Source organism: Somniosus microcephalus, chromosome 9 (genome assembly GCF_052327205.1).
Source record: "Somniosus microcephalus isolate GS21.2 chromosome 9, FLI_Smic_1.0, whole genome shotgun sequence".
Taxonomy (NCBI): domain Eukaryota; kingdom Metazoa; phylum Chordata; class Chondrichthyes; order Squaliformes; family Somniosidae; genus Somniosus; species Somniosus microcephalus.
This window is the reverse complement of record NC_140995.1, coordinates 199,677,984-199,692,534: the sequence shown is the minus strand read 5'-3', so window position 1 is coordinate 199,692,534 and position 14,551 is coordinate 199,677,984. Positions and strand designations below refer to the sequence as shown.

General features: G+C 45.9%; 1 long non-coding RNA gene across 1 annotated transcript in view; it reads left to right on the top strand.

Annotated features, from left to right (window-relative positions):
• Positions 1 to 593: 593 nt before the first annotated feature.
• Positions 594 to 14,551, top strand: part of LOC147112940 (uncharacterized) — a 53,996-nt gene continuing 40,038 nt past the window's right edge. Inside the window, exon 1 of the long non-coding RNA XR_015079453.1 lies at positions 594 to 895. This is a non-coding gene — a long non-coding RNA (uncharacterized LOC147112940). The remainder of the gene's footprint in view (positions 896 to 14,551) is intronic.

Genomic DNA, 14,551 nt, shown 5'->3' with positions numbered 1-14,551 from the left:
CGGAGTGGGAGGAAGTGCAGTCCAGGTAGCTGCGGGAGGAAGTGTAGTCCAGGTAGCTGTGGGAGTCGGTGGGCTTGTAGTGGATGTTTAAATTGGGTCGGGTCCGTGATGACAAATGCGCCTGGGGTAACGGCACTTGGGAGCGAGATGACAGCGGGTTCCCGACTGGCTGTCAAAAATAACAACTTTCCCACCAGACCCGCCACTGATCTCGCCTGCTGCCACCCCAGAAAATTCTGGCCAAAGGCTTTCCCATAGGTCTGGAGGCATTTCAACACCTATTACATTCTCCCTACAATGTGCTATTTTCAGATTCTTTCCACCTGATTCCAAATCAGGTTAGTGTGAAAATGCATGAGAAACTGTTGGCATTCAAAGAATGCAGACACTTGTACTATAGTGAAACAACATTCACTATATAATGAAATGCATAGATCTGAACACACACTTACTGTATAGTGAAGTGTCTGACAAATGTATGAATGAATGTGGCTTAGTCGGTAAATGCATTGACCTGCGTGGAACTGAGCCGTATCCATGCTGGGTTATGAAGGGCTGCAGGTTTGATCCCAGTCTGTGCTGTGTCAGCTGGCTTCAGTCATGGGAAGCAGCTGAGGCATTGCAGTTGGCCTCAGTGGCTCTGGGAGAGAGAGGGAAGAAAATCGGCTTTCCGTAAACCTCACAAAAACAGGATCTCGCCATCAATCTCTCCATGAGTTTCAAGAAATTGCTGGATTGCTCCATAAATACAAATTAAACTCACCGCAGAAAGTTGGAGCTGGTATTTCACGACCTATGGAGCCTTTTAGTGACGAGATTTATGTTGCTGCAATGCCACTCAACCTTCGAGGCACAGAAAGGGAACAATTGAAGCTGTGGAGTCTCACTCCCGCAGGTAGGAAATTCTTCCTGGAGGGTTTGTAAATTTTTAATTTTTTAATTTTTTCTTACCTTTCCTTTCTGTCTCTTTTTCTCTCTCTTTTTAATCCAATCTTTTGTTCCCTCTCTTTATTTCTCTTTCTGTACCTAATTTGACTTAAATTCACCCTAGTTCCTTCTTTCTCTAGCCGTAAATTTAATGGGTTGAGGAGCTAGACCGTTGGACCCTTTGGTCACTAAGGAGCCAGTCAGGAGCCCCGCTGCCCTCGCTGCGCCGTTAGCAGCTCGCACTTCCAGCAATTTGCAGTGCCAAAAATTTTTGAGCTGGCTGGTAAGGAAAAAAAATCCAACTCACAGGGCACGCCCCGAGACACCGCAAATTCTGGCCCATTATGTTTGAAGCCCTGGGAGTTATTTTGGTGAAAGGGTGAAAGCAGGCACTAAATGGATGCTGTGCTAATAAGACACGCCTGTTTGAAAGTCTGGTTGTAGCACGCAATTTTGGACCTAATTTGAACTTCCCTGGAAGTGCTAAAACAGACACCTGCAGGTTTAGCACTCAAGTGCTGATTAGACACAATTTTCATGCAGCAGTACGTGTGAGCTCCACTCACCCACTTCCACTGAAAGTGCGGTGTGCGCTGGCTGACACACAGCGGCAGGTTTCAGGATGGCTCAGGGACCGAGGGAGAGGGCGCACAGGTTCTTGGACACCCTGCTGGAGGTCCTGGTGGAGGGGGTCCAGAGGAGGAGGGATGTCCTCTATCCGCAGTGGGGAAGGCGTCCACCTCAACCTCCAGTCCCTTCTGTTCCTTCTCTCCTGCAGCAGCTGGTGCTGCTCTGCCTGGCCTCCTGACCTCCTCCCATTCCTCCGGCAGACCAAGGGGGACCCCGAGCAAGATGCCAATGACCAAGCACTCCCTTTCTCCTGGTGACTTTTTTTTATTATTCATTCATGGGATGTGGGTTTCGCTGGCATGGCCAGCATTTATTGCCCATCCCTAATTGCCCTTGAGAAGGAGGTGGTGAGCTCCCTTCTTGAACCACTGCAGTCCATATGGTGAAGATCCTCCCACAGTGCTGTTAGGTAGGGAGTTCCAGGATTTTGACCCACCAGCGATGAAGGAACGGCGATATATTTCCAAGTAGTGTGTAACTTGGAGGGGAACTTGGAGACGATGGTGTTCCCTTGCGCCTGCTGCCCTTGTCCTTCTAGGTGATAGAGGTTGTGGGTTTGGGATGTGCTGTCGAAGAAGCCTTGGCGAGTTGCTGCGGTGCATCTTGTAGATGATACACATTGCAGCCACGGTACGCCGGTGGTGGAGGGAGTGATTGTTTAAGCTGGTGGATGGGGTGACGATCAAGCAGGCTGCTCTGTCCTGGATGGTTTTGAATAAGATGCCTAAGAAAGGAGAGTAGCACAGCACTCACTCTTTTTAGGTGAAGTTTTGACAAAGTGTCCCAGAAAGTCTCCCAATGTGTTTCAAAAGTTCTCTTCAAACCTTCATAAGAACATAAGAACATAAGAAATAGGAGCAGGAGTAGGCCAATCGGCCCCTCGAGCCTGTTCCGCCATTCAATAAGATCATGGCTGATCTGATCCTAACCGCCAATCCACTATCACAGAACCATCTCCTGAATCTAACAGAATTAGACACACAAAATAGGAGCAGGATCAGGCTACACGGCCCCTGGGCCCGCTCCGCTACCCACAGGGCCATGTCCGATCCGAACCTAGACTCAGGTCCAAATGACCAAACTTCAGTAACAAGTGAGCTGTAAAAGGTGATTTACTTTTAAGTAGAGCTCAAAATCCTCTGCAACGACTAGTTTACTCCCAATCAACTGGTCACTGTTAGGAGAGGGCACTCGCCACCAAAATGCTGTGCAGCCTCGTTAATGAACACTAGCAGGCAATTTAAGTGGCAATCAGCTGCTTAATGATACTGTGGGTGGCCCTTGCTAGTGCAAGCTTCAATTCCTTTACCAAAATGGCATCTTGTGCTCAACGCAAGCTATACTGGCATTTCAGCTTAAGACTCCAACTTGGCCACCTCGGAGGCTCTTTAGCACCTAAAATATTGGGGGGAAATTGCCCCCTCTCTGTTCATCTACACTGTTCAGCCACCGAGAAATAACTGATTATCATGTGCAGCAAAATTGTAAATCGGTGTCAAATTTTTTGTCTTTTAATACTTCTGTGAAGCGCCTTGTGACGTTTTACTACGTTAAAGGCGCTATATAAATACAAGTTGTTGTTGTTAATCCATTTACGATGCTGCTACACTTACTCCTAAAGAGAAAGAAAGACCTTGTACCTTATCACGTCGCTGAGAACTGTCTCAAACAGCTTCATCTATAATTCATTACTTTAAAGTGCATTCACTGTTGCCAACTCGGCAAACTTCATGAACTATTCTAAATGTGTTTCCAGAGATTGACGGGAATGAGGCATATGGTGAGAAGACTGGCAGGTGGATGGATTCTTGGCAGTTTTCCTATTTCTAATTTTCTTATGTAAACGAAATAAAGAAGGAAGGTTATAAGCGCTTAAAATCCACAGTGCCCTGGGCTCAGCTTATTTCAACATTCATTAACAGTTTGGTGGTGCAAATCCTATGTAATGGAGGATTAGTGTGTTCAGGGTGCTTTGAAATTAAAGAAAAAAAGAATTCTATAGCACAGTTCATGACCTCGGGATGTTCCAAAGCACTTTACAGCCAATGAAGTACTGTTTTGGTGTAGGGACGTATGCCAGTCAATTTGCACACAGTAAGATCGCATGAACAGCAATGAGATAAATGGCCAAATAATCTGATTTTTAGTGGTGTTTTTTTAAGGATAACTATTGGCCAGGACACCAGAAGAACTCCCTTGCTCTTCTTTGAAAAGTGCCATGGGATCTTTTACATCCACCTGAGTAGGCAGACAGGGCCTCAGTTTAACATCTCATCCAAAGAAGGCACTTGCAACAAAGCAGCTCTCCCTCAGTGCTGTGCTGAAGTGTCAGCCTGGATTTATGTGCTTAAGTCTCTGGAATTGGATTTGAACCCACAGCCTTCTGACTCAGATGTAAAGGTGCTACCACTGAGCCAAATCTGACAACTAAAATTAGGAATGCAACCTTTAAAAAGCTAAGTATGGCTGAAGCAGACTGGGAGAGCAGCAGGAGAGTAGGAGAGTGTTTGGCATCGTCAATTGACTGTCAATAGGTGTACTGGATGGTTCATGTGTGATTGTGCGGCACTTTTAAAACATGTCTTCATGTGGAGGAACTGGCAGAGGCACTCAAAGAAGGGAGCAGGACATTGCAAGTAGGCAGCAAAGAAAAGTACAACATTTTAATGAGAAGATCAGGCAGCATCGTGGAGAGAGGAACAGAGTTAATGTTTCAGGACGATGACCCTTCGTCAGAACTGGAAAAAGTTGGAGAAGTAATAGATTTTTAAGCAAGTGTGGGGCAGGGAATGGGAGGAGGGGAGGAAAGAACAAAAGGGAAGGTCTGTGATAGGGTGGAAGGCAGGAGAGATTAAAAGACAAAAGGGATGATGGTGCAAGGCAAAAGGAGATGGTAATGGGACAAGTTAAGAAACAAAAGATGACTCTAGATGAGGTGTAAATGGGAATGGCAGATTCATCAACAGCTGCCATGTGAGTGGAAAAAGAAAACATAGGGGCCGAGGTTATAGTCTGAAATTGTTGAACTCAATGTTGAGTCCAGAAGGCTGTAAAGTGCCTAACCGAAAGATGAGGTGCTGTTCCTCGAGCTTACGTTAAGCTTCATTGGAGTGTAAGAGGCTGAGGACAGAGAGATCTGAGTGGGAGTGGAGCGGAGAATTAAAGTGACAGGCGACCGGAAGCTCGGGGTCACGCTTACGGACTGAATGGAGGTGTTCCGCAAAGTGGTCATCCAATCTGCATTTGGTCTCCCCAATGTAGAGGAGACCGCATCGTGAGCAGCGAATACAGTATACTAAATTGCAAGAAGTACAAGTAAATCGCTGTTTCACCTGGAAGGAGTGTTTGGGGCCTCGGACAGTGGGAAGGGAGGAGGTAAAAGGGCAGGTGTTGCATTTCCTGTGCTTGCACAGGAAGGTGCCGTGGGAAGGGGAAGGGGTGTTGTCGATAGAGGAGGGGACCAGGGTGTCGTGGAGGGAGCGGTCCCTTCAGAATGCTGAAAGGGTGGGGGGGGAGAGGAAGATGTGTTTGGTGGAATTGAGTCCTTACAAGAAGCGGTGTGGAAGGACGTGTAGTCCAGGTAGCTGTGGGAGTCAGTGGGCTTAAAGTGGATGTTTGTCGATAGCCTATCCCCAGAACTGGAGATAGAGAAGTCGAGGAACAACAGGGAAGAGTCGGAGATGGACCATGTGAAGGTGAGGGAAGGGTGGAAATTGGAAGCAAAGTGAATGAAATTTTCTAGTTCAGGGCGAGAGCAGGAAACGGCACCGATACAGTCATCAATGTACCGGAAAAAGAGGTGAGGGAGGGGACCTGTGTAGGGCTGGAACAAAGAATGTTCCACATATCCCACAAAAAGGCAGGCATAGCTAGGGCCTGTGTGGGTTCCCATAACAACACCTTTAATTTGGAGGACATAAGTGGAGTCAAAGGAGAAGTTGTTCAATGTGAGAACAAGTTTAGCCAGGCGGAGGAGGGTGGTGGTGGATGGGGACTGGTTGGGCCTCTGTTCAAGGAAGAAGCGGAGCGCCCTCAGACCATCCTGGTGGGGGATAGAGGTGTAGTGGGATTGAACGTCCATTTTGAAAAGGAGATGGTTGGGGCTAGGAAACTGGAAACTGTTAAAGTGACGGAGGGCTTTGAAAGAGTTGCGAATGTAGGTGGGAAGAGACTGGACAAGGGGAGAAAAAATAGAGTTGAGATAGGAGGAAATCAGTTCCGTGGGGTAAGAGCAGGCTGAAACGATGGATCTTCCAGGGCAGCCCTGTTTGTAGATCTTGGGAAGGAGGTAGTAGCAGGCTGTGCAGGGTTGGGGGACTATGAGGTTGACAGCCATGGAGGGAAGATCTCCAGAGGAGATGAGATCAGTGACAGTCTTGGAAACAATGGCTTGATGTTTGGTAGTGGGGTCATGGTCCAGGGGGAGGTAGGAGGAGGTGTCAGGGAGTTGGCATTCAGACTCCACACGGTAGAGGTCCCACCTCCAAGCACATCTTCCCGCCAGCACCCCCCACCCCTTTCAGCATTCTGAAGGGACCGCTCCCTCCGCAACACCCTGGTCCACTCCTCTATCACCCCCAACACCCCTTCCCACGGCACCCTCACGTGCAATTGTAAGAGATGCAACACTTGCCCATTTACCTCCTCCCTTCCCACTGTCCAGGGCCCCAAACACTCCTTCCAGGTGAAACAGCGATTTACTTGTACTTCTTGCAATTTAGTATACTGTATTCACTGCTCACGATGCGGTCTCCTCTACATTGGGGAGACCAAACGCAGATTGGGCGACCGCTTTGCGGAACACCTCCATTAAATCCGTAAGCGTGACCCCGAGCCTGTCACTTTAATTCTCCACTCCACTCCCACTCTGATCTCTCTGTCCTCGGCCTCTTACACTGTTCCAATGAAGCTCAACGTAAGCTCGAGGAACAACACCTCATCTTTCAATTAGGCACTTTCTAGCCTTCTGGACTCAACATTGAGTTCAACAATTTCAGACCAGAACCTCGGCCCCTATGTTTTCTTTTTTCTCTCACATGGCAGCTGTTGATGATTCTGCCATTGCCATTTACACCTTGTCTAGAGTCATCTTTTGTTTCTTAACTTGTCCCATTACCATCTCCTTTTGCCTTGCACCATTATCCCTTTTGTTTTTTAATCTCTCCTGCCTTCCATCCTATCACAGACCTTCCCTTTTGTTCTTTCCTCCCCTCCCCGCTTTCCCCGCCCCACACTTGCTTAAAAATCTGTTGCTTCTCCAACTTTTTACAGTTCTGACCAAGGGTCATCGACCAGAAACATTAACTCTGTTTCTCACTCTACAGATGCTGCCTGACTTGCTGAGTGTTTCCAGCATTTTCTGTTGTTGTTTCAGATTTCCAGCATCCGCAGTATTTTGCTATTGTACTATTTGAATGAGAAGGACTTTCAGACACTCTGGGCTGAAATGCGCCAAAGGAAAGACCGCTGGGTACCCATGGAAAGAAAGTTCAGAAAAATGTCAAGTGGAAGGAGGTGCAGAGTGCCACCTCAGACACCCGCAGTTCTACAGACCAGTGCCAGATAAGGTTCAATGACCTGACGAGGGTAGGCAAGGTAATACACTGGCCACTGTCCCTTTTTTCCTTGGGTGCTAAAGCACTATCAACCTCTAAAATGTATAGCTGCACAAGTAATCCTTCACACTGCTCTGTGGCGAAGAGTCACTAATTTGGGATATCACCCTTGGTGTCGCCGTCTCCCTGAGCAGTACACTGTTGCATGTGCAACCACTTTAAAATCACTTCTTCCATTTGCACTGAGTGATACCAGCAGTTCCATTACATTCACTTTCTGATGCCACCTGGGAGGCATACCTCAAATGCTCATCTTCATCTAATTCCCTCAATCTTGTTACAGGAGAAATTTGCTCACAATGCCCGTGAAAGGCAGGGGAACGAAGGAGGCATTTTAGACATTTAGAGAGCTCAGCCTCCAGGAGGAACAAGCCGTGAAGCCGCTGGGGAGGCATGACTTTGGTGGGATGCTGCAGACGGAAGGTTAATGGATGCACAGTCATCATGGCATCCTTGTGAAGCAACATACAGCCTGTGGGTGCAGTAGCATAGTGGTTGTGTTGCTGAACTAGAAATCCAGAGGCCTGGACTAATGATCCAGAGACATGAGTTTAAATCCCACCACGGCAGCTGGGGAATTTAAATTCAGTTAATTAAATAAATTTGGAATAAAAAGCTAGTATTAGTAATGGCTCACCACCACCTTCTCGAGGGCAATAAATGCTGGCCTTGCTGATAATGTTCCGTGAATGAATAAAAAAGCTTCCACTCCCTTTCTCTGTTTCCTGAAACCCAAGGAGATTACGCTCACCCATTCTTAGTTTTGCACTCCTTTCCTGCAAATACATCACAGCCGTGGGCTGAGGGGGCAGAGGATGATGAAGGGGAGGAAAGAGATGATGATGAGGAGGAGGAGAAGGAGCAGGAGCAGTAAAAGGTGATGCTGACAATGAGGAGGATGATGTTCAGGAAGAGTATAGTGAGGACAAGGCTGCATAGGAGTCCCATGTTCTAGTGCCCCAACTCCCTCTATTCACCCCCCCCCCCCCGCCCCGCCCCCGTGTTGCTACATTCTCACTCCCTTGCACCAGCTCAGATACTGTCACTCAGGGAACATTGGATAGTGTAAGTGAGGATGTAGCAGCTGGTGATTTACAGAGCATGTGGGAGTCTGAGAAGTGTGAGTGGGTGAGGAGGATGTGTCACCTTCCCAGTGGAAGCCAAGGAGAAGACAGCCCATGGTTTTGGAACTGTGGGATATAAATCTCACTTGAAAAGAAGGATAGTTGAGGAACACCACACCTACATGCAGGCTCTGACCTCAGGCTCCAAAGATGTGCGACAACTAACAGCTGTGACTCTGGAGTCTACAGCCATCATTTGATGGAAGGTAAGGGGAGCTTCTTCTTTGTTGCAGGCATCAATGGAGCTTGTAGCAGCTGTATTGGAATCTCAGAAGCAGCCTGCAACCAGTTGGTGCCTCGTGCGCCATGGAAGCACAGAGTGCAGCTCTGGTGGCAATAGGTTACAGACTAGACAGCACCCTTCATACCGAAATGATGATGGCTAGAGACAACCTGCATGAGGCTGTCTTTCCCCTCAGAGCACGACACAAGTGGTGATGCTTGTCTGCTCAGGCACAAGTTCTAGAGATGCAGCCAGCAGTGGCTCCCTGCTAGGACTAAGTTGCCATGAGAGAAGGGCCATCTCAGTCCTATGAATCTTTTGTAACACAGGAGCAGTCAACTCCCTCTTGCAGTACTGACCCTAAGGTTGCACTAGAATAGGAGAAAGAAGGGCATGTTTAGACACCCAGAGGAAGCATGAAGTGAGGGAAGAGTAGGATGGCTTATGTTCACTGTTGAGTTCCTTGCATTAAAGGAGAATGTGCCCTTACGTTGTATTTTGTTATTCATGAAGATTATTGTCATGTAGGAAAGGGTGCACTTATTTTGTTGCTTATTTGAAGGTGGAAAGAAGTAGTAATGTCAGTGGCAGTGGTGGCAAAGGTAGACTGTATTCAACAGATGAGAACACTTCATTGATAAATTGACTTCTGATGCCTCTTACAGCCATTACTGGGGAGTCCTCTGAATGATGGTCCACCATGCGTTCTGCCTCCAAAGCAGCTAGACCCACCTCCCCAGGAAACAGCATGCCTCTTTGCCTGGTAGAGTTGTGCAGAGCACAGCAAGCCACAACTATGCAGGACACATTATCTGGAGCATATTGCAAAGCCCATCCTGATCCATCAAGGCAACAAAAGCATCCGTTTAAGACTTGATGATCCTCTCAATGACCACTCTGGCAGAGGCACGTGTCTCATTGTTGCACTCCTCAACTGCTGTTCCTGCAACTCTTAGAAGGGTCATTATCCATAGTAGCAAGGGCTACACCTTTTCACCCACAAGCCATCTGTTCACTTGACTATCTTCCTTGAAGAGCTTAGGAAGGCACAATTCCTGAGGATGAAGGCGTCATGGAAACTTCCAGTAAATCTGGCATTCACATGATGGCTTTTTTGCATCAGGTCACACACAATCAGGACCTCCAGCAAGTAGTGCCCCTTAATTAATTAAGGGAGTTAATGGTGGGTGTTCACAATGGTACATAGGCCCCATAAGTCTACTCTGCACTTTGGGCATCCCAGCAATGTAATTAAACTGGATGGTTCTATCATGCTGCTGTGTTGATAAACTGGATGAACTCCCCAGCTCTCCTAAAAAGTGTGACAATGGCTGAATTAATATGTGCACAAATGGTCTCCTGGGCGATATTACATAGGTCCTCGTGGCTGTTTGAAATAAGTCTGTGGTATAACAGTTGAGTGCTGTTGCCACTTTGACAGTAACAGAGCTCTCCAGGCAGAGGATCATGGCTGCGGGTCTTACTGTAGTAGCATACAACACCTGCCCTATAGCATCTTTGGTGAAGCGCATTCTTCTAAAACAGAGTTCCTCACTGTGGTCTTCATAGAATCTGCATGGCCTGTAAAATTATGGGGGAGGGGAATACCTTGCATAAGAACTAAGAGCAGGAGTAGGCCATTTGGCCCTTCGAGCCTGCTCCACCATTCAATAAGTTTATGGCTGATCTTCTACCTCATGTCCACTTTCCTGCACTATCCCCATATCCCTTAGTATTCAAAAATATATCGATCTCTGTCTTGAATATACTCAATGACTGAGCCTCCACAGGCATCTGGGGTAGCGAATTCCAAAGATTCACCGCCCTCTGAGTGAAGAAATTTCTCCTCATCTCAGTCCTGAATGGCCGACCCTTTATCCTGAGACTGTGACCCCTGGTTCTAGACTCCCCAGCCAGGGGAAATATCCTCCCTGCATCTACCCTGTCAAGCCCTGTAAGAATTGTGTATGTTTCAATGAGATCACCCCTCATTCTTCTAAACTCTAGAGAATTTAGGCCTAGGCTACTCAATCTCTGCTCATAGGACAATCCCCCATCCCAAAAACCAGTCTGGTGAACCTTTGTTGCACTCCCTCTATGGCAAGTATATCCTTCCTTAGGTAACGAGACAAAAACTATACACAATACTCCAGGTGTGGTCTCATCAGGGCTCTATATAATTTCAGTAAGATGTCTTTACTATTATACTCCAGTCCTCTTGTAATAAAGGCTAACATACCATGTGTTTCCTAATTGCTTGCTGTACCTGCATGTTAACTTTCAGTGATTCATGTACAAGGACACCCAGGTCCCTCTGAACACCAACATTTCCCAATCTCTCACCATTTAAAAAATACTCTGCTTTTCTATTTTTCCTACCAAAATGGATAACTTCACACTTCTGCACATTATATTCCATTTGCCATGATCTTGCCCACTCACTTAGCCTGTCTATATCCACTTGAAGCCTCCTTGCATCCTCCTCACAACTTACATTCCCATCCAGCTTTGTATCATCAGCTAACTTGGATATATTGCATTTGATCACCTCATCCAAATCATTGATGTAGATTGTGAATAGCTGAGGCCCAAGCACTGATCCTTGCGGTATCCCACTAGTTACAGCCTGCCAACCTGAAAATGGCACATTTATTCTTACTCTCTGTTTTCTATCCGTTAACCAATCCTCAATCCATGCTAGTATATTACCCCCAATCCCATGAGCCCTAATTTTGTTTAATAACCTCTTGTGTGGCCCCTTCTAGAATGCCTTCTGAAAATCCAAATACACCACATCCATTGGTTCCCCCTTATCTATTCTGCTAGGTACAAACTCAAAAAGACTCTAACAGATTTGTCAAACACGATTTCCTTTTCATAAATCCGTGTTGACTTTGCCCAATCCTAATATTATTTTCTAAGTGCCTTGTTACCACGTCCTTAATAATAGATTCTAACATTTTCCCTACTGCTGATGTCAGGCTAACATTTTCCCTACTACTGATATCAGGGTCTGTGCTTCCCCGTTTTCTCTCTCCCTCCTTTCTTAAATAGTGGGGTTACATTTGTCACCTTCCAATCTGTGGAAACCATTCGAGAATCTATGAAATTTTGGAAAATAACAACCAATGCATCTCCTGTCTCAGCCTGTAAGGGACCCACATTTACTTTCGTTAATCTTTTCCTTTTTACATACCTATAGAAGCTTTTACAATCTGTTTTTATGCCTCTCGCTAGTTTACTCTCATATTCTACTTTCCCTTTCTTTATCAATTTTTTGGTCCTCCTTTGCTGAATTCTAAAATCCTCCCAACCCTCAGCCTTACTATTCTTTTTGACAACATTATAAACCTCTTCCTTTGATCTAATACTATCGTTAATTTCTCTTGTTAGTCACGGTTGGACCACTTTTCCTGTGGGGTTTTTGTGCCTTAAAGGAATGTATATCTGTTGTAAATTATGGATTACTTCTTTAAATGCTTGCCATTGCTTCTCCACCATCATACCTTTTAATGTAATAATAATAATAATAATAATAATCAACTTTTATTGTCATTGTTAGTGCACAAGTGCAGTACAACGAAATGTAGGCTTGCGGCTCCCGAGAGTGTACATTTAGATTAAGACATTTAAACATTCAACATACATTTGGCTTGTAATACATTAACATAAACATAACCCTAATAAAGTGCATTGGCAGATGTGCAGGCTTTAGAGTTTATTTGTGGAGTTCAGTAGGATGACAGCCCTGGGAAAGAAGCTGTTCCTAAATCTGGTCGTACGGGTGCGAATGCATCTGTAGCGTCTCCCAGATGGCAGGAGGGCGAACAGACTGTGGCTGGGGTGGGTAGGGTCTTTGATGATGGACCGTGACCTCCGTAAACAGCGTTTCTGGTATATGTGCTCTATGGTCGGTAGCCGGGTGCCGGTAATGCGTTGGGCAGTTTTGACTACCCGCTGCAGGGCTTTCCGGTCATAGTAGCTACAGCTGCCATACCATACTGTGATACAGTTCGTCAGGATGCTCTCTATTGTGCAGCGGTAAAAGTTAGAGAGGATCAGGGGTGACAGGCTACATCTCTTCAGCCTCCTTAGGAAATATAAGCGCTGCTGGGCCTTCTTCACCAGAGAGGAGGTATTGAGGGACCAGGAGAGGTCTTCCGTGATGTGGACTCCGAGGAACTATGTAGTTTCCCAATCTACCTTAGCCAACTCGCCCCTCATACCTACGTAGTTTGCTTTGTTTAGATTTAAGACCCTAGTTTTGGATTTAACTAAATCACTTTCAAACTAAATATAAAATTCTATCATAATTCCCTGAAGGCCCCTTTACTACAAGTTTATTAATTAACCCTTTCTCATTGCACAAAACTAGATCTAAAATAGCCTGTTCCCTAGTTGGTTCCTCAACATACTGATCTAGAAAATTATCTTGCATTCCATGAATTTGTCCTCCACACTATTACTGAAAATTTGGTTTGCCCAGTTTATATGTAGATTAAAGTCCCCCATGATTATTGTATTACCTTTGTTACATGGGCCTCTAATTTCCTGATTTGTACTCTGCCCTACATTAAAAATACTGTTTGGGGGCCTATAAACAACTCCCACCAATGTTTTCTGCCCCTTGCTGTTTCTTAGCTCCACCCAAACTGATTCTACTTCTTGATTTTTGGAGCTAAGATCCTTTCTCCGTACTGTCTTTATCCCATCCTTTATTATCAGGCCTACCCCTCCTCCTTTTCCATTTTGCCTATCTCTTCTAAAAGTTATGTATCTTGGAATATTTAGTTCCCAACCTTGGCCACTTTGCAACCACGTCTCTGTTATGGCTATTAGATCAAACCTATTAATTTCTATCTGTGCTATTAATTCATCTATTTTGTTGTGAATACTTCACGCATTCAGGTATAGTGCCTTAAGCTTTGACTTATTTATATTTTCCCCTGATGTCACCTTAGTCACTGATGCCTTATTACCTTTGTTACTCTCTCTGTCCCATCCTGACCCACTCTGCTTATTTTTACCCAAAACTCTACTCTGCTCTGGAGCCTTGACATTTCACTCGCTGCTTTTAAATTTACTCTTTCCTGAATCCTCCCACCACCCCCACTTCATTAGTTTAAAGCCCTGTCTACTGCCCTAGTTATTCGGTTCGCCAGGACACTGGTCCCAGCCCAACAGAACAGCTCCCTGTTTCCCCAGTACAGGTGCCAGTGCCCCAAGAACTGAAATCCCTTCCTCCCACACCACTCTTTGAGCCACGCATTTAAACCCCGAATCTGTTTGTCCCTATGCCAATTGGCACGTGGCTCAGGTAACAATCCAGAGATTATTACCTTTGAAGTTCTGCTTTTTAATTTAGATCATAGCTCCTCAAACTCCCTCAGCAGAGCCTCATTCAGGTTCTACCTATGTCGTTGGTTCCTACATGGACCACGACAACTGGATCCTCCCCCTCCCACTCCAAGTTCTTCTCCAGCCGCGAGGAGATGTCTTTAACCCTGGCACCAAGGTTTACAGTGTTGTTTCATGACTACTTACTTGATCTCGATTAAGTTAAGGGTACTGAAATTAAATATCTACTTGTAACACAAAGCACTACAAGATCTGTAGGCAAAAAGCAGCAATTCCTTTCCCCTCTTCTCCAAATTCCCACTCTTTCCAAATTCCCCAGTAAAATACTCTGCTCAAGTCCACTCCGTTTAATCCCGCTCTGTCCAGACTGAGGAGAACTGTCTCCTCAAATGGCGCCTCACTCTCCTTTCCTCCATCCTGCACTAATCATCCATTAAATAGAGTCATGGGGCTGGATTTTAACTCAGGTGCGGGCTGTTGTCGTGTTATCCGAATTTCGTGTTTCCCACACGAATCTAAATGGATGTGGGAGATTGATGCAATTTTAACTCAATTGGCCAATTGATTTCCAACATGTGGGAAGCCTTTGCAAATGGGTTTTTCATGACTGAAAGTCCCCTCCGATGACGTCATCATTGCTGCTACATTTAAGGTCCACAGCAAGCCTTGCTTCT